General features: G+C 46.3%; 1 pseudogene; it reads right to left on the bottom strand.

Annotated features, from left to right (window-relative positions):
• Nucleotides 1-4,680: 4,680 nt before the first annotated feature.
• On the bottom strand, nt 4,681-6,130 carry LOC108789584 (annotated as a pseudogene).
• Nucleotides 6,131-9,773: the final 3,643 nt, after the last annotated feature.

Genomic DNA, 9,773 nt, shown 5'->3' with positions numbered 1-9,773 from the left:
TAGTGCAGAAAGGAAGAAATACTCACCTGATCCTCGTTCCTGCGGCAGTGACAGCTCACCTCTCTCCCCCTGTGGTATGCCCTTCGACGTCCTCACGGGTAATGCACCTGCATTAGACATCACGGGGGGCTTAGACCGCCAGAGCCCAGGGGAGAAAAGGCTGCGTGGATCGATCTAGCAGCCAGGCGGGACCGAAGATCAGCTGAGAGGGGAATTTATCGAAACTGGAGCAGACAAAATCTGGAGCAGCTGTGAATGGCAACCAATCAGATTCTCTCTTTCATTTTCAAATCTTAACTAACCAAACTGAAGAGAGAAGCTGATTGGTTGCCATGCACAACTGCTCCAGATTTTGTCTGCTCCGGTTTCGATAATTTCCCCCCCTCTTGAGTATTTCCTTTTTTATTTTCGCCTCCTAGACAAAATGGGCACTTAACCCTTGCAGTGCTGGAGTAGCCCCCACGGCAAGGGTTCATATTTAAAGGTCCTGGCGTTCTTCTTGAATTGGTTTTCAAGTTAAGGTGTGGCGTGCGGCGCAGAAGACGGGCTCTTCTAAGGACTATGTACTCGAACTAGGCCCAACGTGACCTTATTCCCACTCGACACTCTCGGGACACTTTCTCTGCCATCTGTTTGTGTTGAGGCAAATCCGCCTTATCTCCGGCATCGTAAAGTTGCAAAACTGTGAGCCGTGCGTTTAGATTAGCGGCCGTACTTCAAGTTAATGTTTCACCGCAGGGGTTGCATGGAAAAAAACCAAGAGAGACGGCGTGATTTACTGAAAGCGTAGCAATGTTATGCACACCGTCCATCGTTTGTTATCGATTAGGGCGGCTTTCCGGCTGTAAGGTGGATTTACAGCAGCAGCAGTATAAAAGTATATGAAACCAAACAACACATTTCTCTTTTTTGGTCTGTTAAAGATGCATATGAAAGCGTCTTGTGGCAATATATCTGTGCAAAAAGAAGCTGTTGATCCTGCCAGAAATCTTGTGAGCTGGTCACTTCCTGTGCTATCTGCACCTGCTGAGCTGTTATCGGTTAGCATTGTTCCCCAGGTCACTTCAGTGGACTACCGAGCCCCTCCCCATCCATGTCATGTGTTCTGTAGTGATAATAAACTTCCTGTCCTAGGGTGACAATACTGCTGCTCCATAGATACAGTATGATGAGTGAGTGTTGTCACCCTAAGGCCCCATTCACACTAAGCAACATACCTTTTGCAGCGGATTCGCGCGGCCTAAGGCCCCATTCCCACTAAGCGATTTATCGCATTTTTGCAGCGCGATATCGTGAGAAGTCGCCGGCCAATGCTATTCAATGGAGCTGTCTTAGCTCCATGTCGCTCGTCGCCCGTTGCTCCAGCAGGACCCTTTTTTCGGCGGATTATGCGCAATTTTTCTATTTTTTAATGGAGCCCGACGGTGAAGGTCGCGCTACCGTCGCTGGAGCGTCACCCCGAAAGTCGCGCTATCCCGGCCGCGCGGATCCGCTGCAAAAGGTATGTCGCTTAGTGTGAATGGGGCCTAAGACAGGAAGTGTGTTACTGGCAGGATCGTCTAGTGAAAACAAAGGCAAAAATAAAAGGGCGCATTTAACAAATGAAGCTTACTGATTGGAGGAGAGAGAACAGACATGACCTCACCAGGGAGCTGCTGCTCCTTTACCATCCAATCACAAAACTGAATTGCTTTGAAAGGGGGGAAAAGTAAATGGTCAGGACTTTTGTATAACGTCTGGATTAGAAAACACAATTACAGTTTTTGGTCATGGAAGATGATGCCTACGTAGGGATGTCCCCATAATGCGGCAGCCCCGTCCCAATGAGATGCCTCCTGAGGCTACCACCTCCCACCCTGCTAACCATCACCTCCCTCCTGGCTGACAGCTCACCTGGCCGCCGTCTCCCGCCCCGCTAACATCTCGGCCGGCCGCCGGCCGGCTTCTGCCCCCCGCTAACAGTTCAGCCAATGGCTCAGGCGGCGTATAAGGTAGGGACGGCCCTGTGCATACGTATATACGTATTTATATTGTGTATTTAGTGTAGTAGTGAGTGACGTAAGGGGTCAACTAGAGGAACCATTGAACCCAGTGACACAGGAAATCTACATTCAGTTTTCCCAGAGGACTTGATCAGTGGACTCGAGCAATGATCAGGACCAAGGACATGGACTCTCCCAGATGTGTCGGTTTCACAGTGAACTTCAACAGGGAATTCCTCTCGGCGGTGCAGACAGCGGATAAGGTAAGTATTCACTATTTTAACTGTTTGGGTTTTTTTTTTAATGGCAGAGTTGCTTTAAAATCACCCTATGACCTTAAAAACCACTAGAGAGCAACCTATGCATAGAAGAAGACCCAAAAGGTCCTAGTACATATTCTAATTTTAGTGGTGGCCAACCACGGCGACCCCAGAGGCCATCAAACACTATACGTAAATACCGAGTATGGGCACCCTGCCCACCCCTTGTAACTATAGTATAAAGCGCTTCACAAACTGTTGGCGCTATATAAATCCTGTATAATAATAATGTGCCAATCATTGGGCCCCTTATTGGGTTGCAGATGGGGGTGTAACTGTGCTTGACAGGACATTTTCAGATTCCCTTTGGGGCACACTGAAGGGCCAGCCAGTACACTGGGAGTTCTGTTCTGTCTCCTTATGGCACATATTTTACTACTCCTTTGTTAGCTTCTTGTGTTTATGAGCACAGGTTTGACTTCTGTATTGTTATGCGGCAAACCGTAGACACAGGGAAGGATGTCCTCATTCAAACTATGAAAATGATGATAAGCGTAGACAGCTTTTTGGGTTTCAAGCAGATCTAAACCCAATCACTGAGAATACATATAAGCTCACTAACATGTTCATTTGATTTTACAAGTTTTCAATCCTTTTAAATCTGCAGTTTCTATTAAAATAATACCTGGTGATCCTGCCTCGAAGGTCCTTGTTCAGGCACTTCCTGTTATAGGGTGACAACTGTTGTTCTTTTGTGTTTTTCACATGCGCCCCTTTGCACAGGCATGGTCCACCAGTGTCACTATCGGGAAACTTTGTAATATTCCCTTTGATGTACCCCAGAATCCAACGGGTCCTGGAACAACAGGTGGATGGCGCCACAGTATACACTCTAGAACAGTGGTTCTCAACCGGTGTAACCTCGGGACCCACATTTCTCCTTGGTTGTTAAGTCACGACCCAAGTTGCACTGCGATGGAACGCACGGCATTGCGGTACTGCGCGTTCCGATGTGGGCGCTAGAACTGTGGGTGTGAGATGCATTTGGGGTGCCACACCAGAATGCACAGTAGGTATGATTGCGTGGTACAGTGCGATAATTGCATGGGCTTGTGCGATTAACACACTGTACTAGTGTGTATGGGCCCTTAAAAACACTGACAGACACACACACAATCTAACACACAATCTCACACACATACACACTCCAAAAATGGTTTTCATTTATTTAAAATTCAACCAAGTCACCCTACCTTAGGAGAACTGGAGTGGATCTTCAGTCTGGGGTCCAGTGTGCGATGCTGTGCTGTGATGGAGCTCCATCCATATGTGCGTTGCTTGTACAGCTCCCTCGCACACCCTGTAGAGGTGGCGGGAGGCAGAATGTGACATCACTCCGTTCCAGGCACCTCTACAGGACATGTGAGAGGAACTGTAGGCAATACACGTATGGATGGAGCTCCCTCGCGACCATAACCCAAGCCCACCCCGACCCAAGCTGACACTCGGCACCGGGCAGCATATTTTGAACGGCTGCTCGGCGTGAAAATTTACAGTGCTGCTCTAGGGGGAGGCTGAGGAGCCTCTCACCTAGAAAAGTGGAAGGCACGCGGCGACCCACTGAACATGAGTCACGACCCACTTTTGGGTCACAACCCACCAGTTGAGAACCAAGGGTCTATAAGATATGTTGTCCGCACATCATTCTGCTTCAGAATGTCATCTTTATTCGTATTCCTTTAGTATGACATGTGAATGCAACGTTTCGGAGCATCACAGGACCCCTTCGTCAGGCAAAGTGTCCACAAAGGACAGTTTGCCTGACGAAGGGGTCCTGTCAGGCTCCAAAAACATTGCATGCCATGCTAAAGCAATACGTCTAAAGATGACATTCTGAAGCAGAATGGTGTGTGGACAACATATCTTCTAGACTATCAGGAAACTGGTCCAGAGCAATGATGTGCAGCCAACACTAGAGTGAGTGCATGGTGACAGTTAGAGATGGAAAGAGGCTGTGAGAGATCAGCATCACTGAGGTGCAAAAAAAGGTGACAAAAAGTTGTAAACAGGATTTTATTTAGCGAAAATACATAAAACATTTTCCAATTTAGATGCTTTGCACTACACTTGGCAAAACAGCCAAACTCACATGCATACACAGGGGGGGGGGGCGCACATTGCCTGCCATGATATAGATGGATGGGCTCTTAAAAGGCCGTTTACCTGAGCCATTTTAGAGATGTCCAATGAGCAAAATATGAGCCCTGCTCACTGGACACAATGAGCCTCTGAAAGGCTTATATAAGCAAAAATGGACAAAATAGATACATGGATTATCTGTCCTACAGAAGAAATTGTGAAAGGTGGTGCAAGAAGATCAGCCTTGGTTTGGAACATAAACCAAACCTGGAATGTCTATTAGATTATAGGGTAATCCCCTATATATGTTTCATTGAGGTCAGCAAGTGCATATGAAGTTTCTCGTTGGATACCGATTTGTTTTTGTTATCCTCAGGAATTTGGAAATAGAGTTGATCATCGAAAAAATAATCCTTTGAAGGACGGACAAAGCAAGGTATCTTCAGAAGGAGTCCAGTAATGTAACCCCCAAACAAGGACACAGCAAACGTTACCCCAAAAGCGGCAGCCTGCCCCAGGGCTTGGTCTCTTGCCGTCCATGTGTTCCCATTTCCAAAGACTTCCATAATGGGTGGCTGGTCCGCCATATTACTGTCATTAAGAATCTCATGTAGGCTGAAGCTGTACGTTTCCACAGGTCCTAATAATATGACCAAAATGCTGCTTAAAGTGCCGACAATACCTGGTAAGCCGTGAAGGTTGTGAATTCCACACTGGTCTTGAAGCTTGATCTTTCTGGCTAGGAAAGAGCTGAAGTATTGGTATCCAAGTATGCAGAACATGGCAGCCAGACAACCTACAGCGAATGCCCCTCCAGGGCTGATCAGGTCTGCAGTGATTCCAATGGCCACCCCACCAGCCAACGAAGCATTTTGAAGATGCACCAGGCTTATCCTTCCTCTTCTGTCTATCAGGCTGGAGAGAGCGAAGGTGACAACTGTCCCAGAACTCAGGGCAAGGAATGTATTGACAATGGCGCGATGTTGAGCCTCTTCAGTTTTGGCCAAGACGGAATTGAAGCTCGGCCAGAAAATCCAAAGGAAAATAGTACCAAGGAAAGAAAGAAGATCAGAGTTTGCAGTTGTGGCCTCTTTTCGGTGAGTATTTCGTAGCTTAGGTTGGTATAGAATTTGGGCCACTCCTAAGCCAAAGTAGCATGAGAAGATGTGGATGGCAATTGTCCCTCCAATATCAATAACATGGAAATATTTGTTGATGAGCCAATCATTGACCACAAAAAGTGGAATCTCCACGGCAGAGAACAGCAGCAACTGGACATGACTGGCCCTTCCCATAATGGCCCCAACTGATATAAGAGTCGTTACCGCAGCAAACTCCGCATCAAGGACATACTCCAACCTCAAGTGTATCTTCCCTTCTTTGTAGTGATAGAAGAAGCCTTGGACAACCAAAGACCACTGAATGGCAAAGTTTGCAATCAGAAAGTTGAAGGCGATCCCGCCAAAGCTGTAAAGTTTCATAAACGACAGCATGAGACCCAATCCAACGAACAGCATGAGGTGAACATCTTTAAACATGGGGAAGATGGCGGTCAGGTGGTCTCCTTTCGCTTCTGTCCCATTGTTGAAAGAAGGTCTACTCGAGTGGTCTTCATAAGTCATAAACAAGATGAATACTGCCACAAAGGCCCCTTGAAAAAACAGCAGGAGGACGGGCAACTGGCATCGCAAACTTGGGGAGAAGACAATGGACATTCTGCATGAAGATGGAACCTTAAGAGCACCTCAATCCCGGCAACCAGCAGAACATATGATTCTTGTGTTTAACAACAGCCAAAAGTTACCTCTTGCCAATTGGTCGGGTCTTGCATCCAATAAAGAGACTGCTCTGCTGTGTGCGGTGACCTTTGTACTACAGTAATATACATTGTTTAAAGATTACCTTTTATTAGTATGTAACAGGCTGCGTTTACATGCAGGTCTTGTTATTTAACGCAAGGCTGAGCATCCAACTCCTCTAGGTCTAGGTCATATGTAGCCAACAGCGCAACATGTTAGGACTTGTAGTTCCTTAACAGCTGATGGGAAAAAACAATCCAAGCCTTTTCTAGGGCTGATACCTTTAACTAATTAGATGAGAGTTAGAATCTGAAAACGTTTTTAAAGCCAAAACCTCTTTTTTTTTATCTTTGGCTAGAGTTGTGAAGGGTTAGGATGCCTATCAGGTCAATCAGATCTTCTGTCTAAGTTCCCAATGGGGAGATTTACTCTATTTGTCCTATTAACCATTATCACTGGTACTGGAAGTGAGGGGAAATTCTGAGGTCTCTGCAGAACTGATCTGCAGATCAGAGAGTAAATCTTTCAACTGGGACGCCTGTCCTGCTGACATACATCTAAAAGGGGGATTTCCTCTCACTTTGTGCCCAAAGGACAGGAAGTTAAAGGAAATGTCCCCAATGGGACAAAGATACATCAGGGGGGGTAACCGTTCCCAAATGAAAAAAAAAATAAAAAGTTTGGGATTTAGAGAAACTTAACCAAAGGCTTTAGATGGTGCTCAGACCTTTTTGCCACAACCTGGGAAAAAAGATATTAATGGGAATTTATCAAAATTGGAGCAGACAAAATCTGGAGCAGATATTTGCACTGCAACCAATCAGCTTCTCTGTCTCATTTTCAAATCTTACCTGAACAAACTGAAGAGAGATGCTGATTGGTTGCCATGGGCAACTCCACCAGATTCTGACTGCTCCAGTATCGATAAATTTCCCCCAATGTTGTCTTTGTTCCATAAACTCCCATATGAAAGTCCCATACTTCCATATGAATCAGCAGGAATGGGTTGACCAGGTGACAGTCATCGAATATCTTTGGGCAAAGTATCTGCAGTCAAAGGTCCCCCCTTAGTAATCTACAACTTTATTGTTTATTTACATATAGGACAAACTGGTTTATCAGCATGTGGGGGACTTGTCTGCTCTCAGATGGTGTGCAAGATTATGTTTTATTGTGTTTATGCTACACAGTAATGACTGTTTCTTTTCAATCTGAACTCCGGCCTTCCCTTCAGTCTTGTACGGTTGTACCGGCTCCTCTACTGGACTGGAATTGCTTCCTCTGATTTCACTGCACACTGGGAGCTTCTCATAAGGTGCATTAGAAGCTGCAGCAAGTCAGACAGAGCCTGCCCGGAGGACGTACTGCATCATCTAGGCCTCTCCTCCCCAGTCTGCCTGCCCCTGGCCTGCCCCTTTCATTCATTGCATTTCAATTTTTTCAATTATGGTGGTTCGGCATCACATGTAGGTTTTACATAGGGCGGTCTGCATCCTAATACAGCCTGCCTAGAAATGCCCATGCCTCCAAACCGGCATGCATCCATCAAGGCATTTTAAAATTTGCATTGTTACTCCCAAGAGCCACAACAATGCTTGCATCAGGTCTGAGGGCTCTTAAGAGGAGCACTAAGGCAAGGTGCTGTGATGTGTTCAGGAACCTATGTACAGCACCCTGCCGGCCCTTCCTACCAGCCATGATCTGTCTGCATTATACAGAGACCCAGTGATGATGTCACTGAGTATCAAATTAAGTATGTCATAAAAACAAAAAGGTTTTATTCAAAAAAATCAGCTAGTATTTTGATGAGGGAGTGGGGGGAGGACAAAGTAACCAGGGAAGGAATATATAAGTAGATTAAACTTCAGCTTAAGCCCTTATTCACACTAGAAAAGGCCGGCACGTACAGCTCTGTTCTGCGTGCACGTCCGTATCGGCCACTCCCGGGAAGAACGGCTGCTATGTGTGATTAGTACGCAGCCCCGTCCTTCTCTATGGGACTACACGGCCATAGGCCCCCCTACGCTCACTTCAAGTGCAGGTCCGTACGGTGAGTGTTTCCTGGCTCGGATGCAGACAGGATCCATCCTGTCAGCGTACGGGTACGCTCACCCACACGGACGTGCAGGACAGCTGAGCGTAGGGGGGCGTACGGCCACGTAGTCCCATAGAGAAGGACAGGGGCTGCGTACTAATCGCACGAAGCACATGTCCTTCCCGGGAGCTGCTCGGTACGGCCGTGCACAGAGCTGTACGTGCCGGCCGATTCCAGTGTGAATGAGGGCTTAAAACCCCTGTTAGTTTTTTTTTCATCTGTCTCCCAATGGGGGGAAATCTACCTTCACTTCCTGTTTTGTAGACACATCAGGAAACGAGAGAAAATCTCTATAAAGTGAGGGAAATCCTTACACTGGAGCAAGTATCCCCATGGGAAGATTTCTCCGCTTTTCCAGTTTTATCTCAAAATTTTGGGTTTCCCATAACTTTCTGTGCCCGTGACAATGACAATTGGCACCAGCACAGACATCAATAACCCTTACCTACTGTATTAGGAAATAGAGTTGGCGTAGCGGGTGACACAACCAGGATAGAGAGGAGGTCGTGGATGGAGTGTCCTTTAATTGCTGCTGGAGGAATAAAGTTGTTTTCTTAAATTGGACACAACCAGCATTGGCGGTGATCCTTCTAGCTGGGAAATCCTCATTAATTGTCACAACTGTACTTCAAGGTTTGTACTTAGACTCTACCCTGTTAGAACTTTGAACAGGTCTGCTGTGTCCCTTCCTCCACTCTGAAGCTCTTAATGACAATATCAGCAGCTGAACCCAAGGGATGATGTCACTCCAAGTTCTGAGGCCTTTCCAGAAGGCTCAGGATGCTGTAGAGGGGAAGAAGGACAACAAAACAGGAGGTGGGGGGCTATTGTCATCCTCCTACCTCTTTCTATTGTTCCCAGGAATAACCTGATACTTCATCAACAGGAAGGAAAACAAAACACTGAAGTATTGCCCAGACACCTGTTCACCATGGAGGCAGCACCTGGAGGAAGGCAGGAGGACCATCAAGCCTATTCACACGCTTGGGACTGATGGGCGAGTGCAACGCCAGATGCACAAAGCACGAGCAACGTCAAACAGGAGAGACTAAGGCCAAGGGAAAAAGATCTGGTGAATTTATGAAAAGGAGCAAAGGCCAGTAAGGGTTAGCTGTAATCATGTCTACATGTGTTAGATTGCAAATGCAGTGAAGGAACAAGAGATGGCAAGCAATCGGCTTTTCATGGCCTACTTAGAACACGCAAAAACCATTCCAAGACAAATGTATAACGTTCATGGAAGGATGGGTGAGGTGTCAGAAACGATGGTTATCTGGCCGTTAGAAATGTAAGGCAGCCAACAATTCATTGAGTTTTCATGTCAGATTTTTCGTTCTTTCGTCTTTCAGTATTCGGGTCCGAAAGTCACTTTGTTTCATTATTCGGATTCGGATCCAAACGATAATCACAATGGAACCATAAACAATATCGGGTGGTGTGTAATTCACTCTTAAAGTGACCTTAAATGTTTGCTTTATTAAGTCTTTTAAACAGCGTA

Source organism: Nanorana parkeri, unplaced genomic scaffold (assembly GCF_000935625.1).
Source record: "Nanorana parkeri isolate BGI_ZX_2015 unplaced genomic scaffold, ASM93562v1 scaffold17, whole genome shotgun sequence".
NCBI classification, from domain to species: Eukaryota; Metazoa; Chordata; class Amphibia; order Anura; family Dicroglossidae; genus Nanorana; species Nanorana parkeri.
The sequence above is the reverse complement of the archived record's forward strand: the minus strand, read 5'-3'. Positions and strand labels throughout refer to the sequence as shown.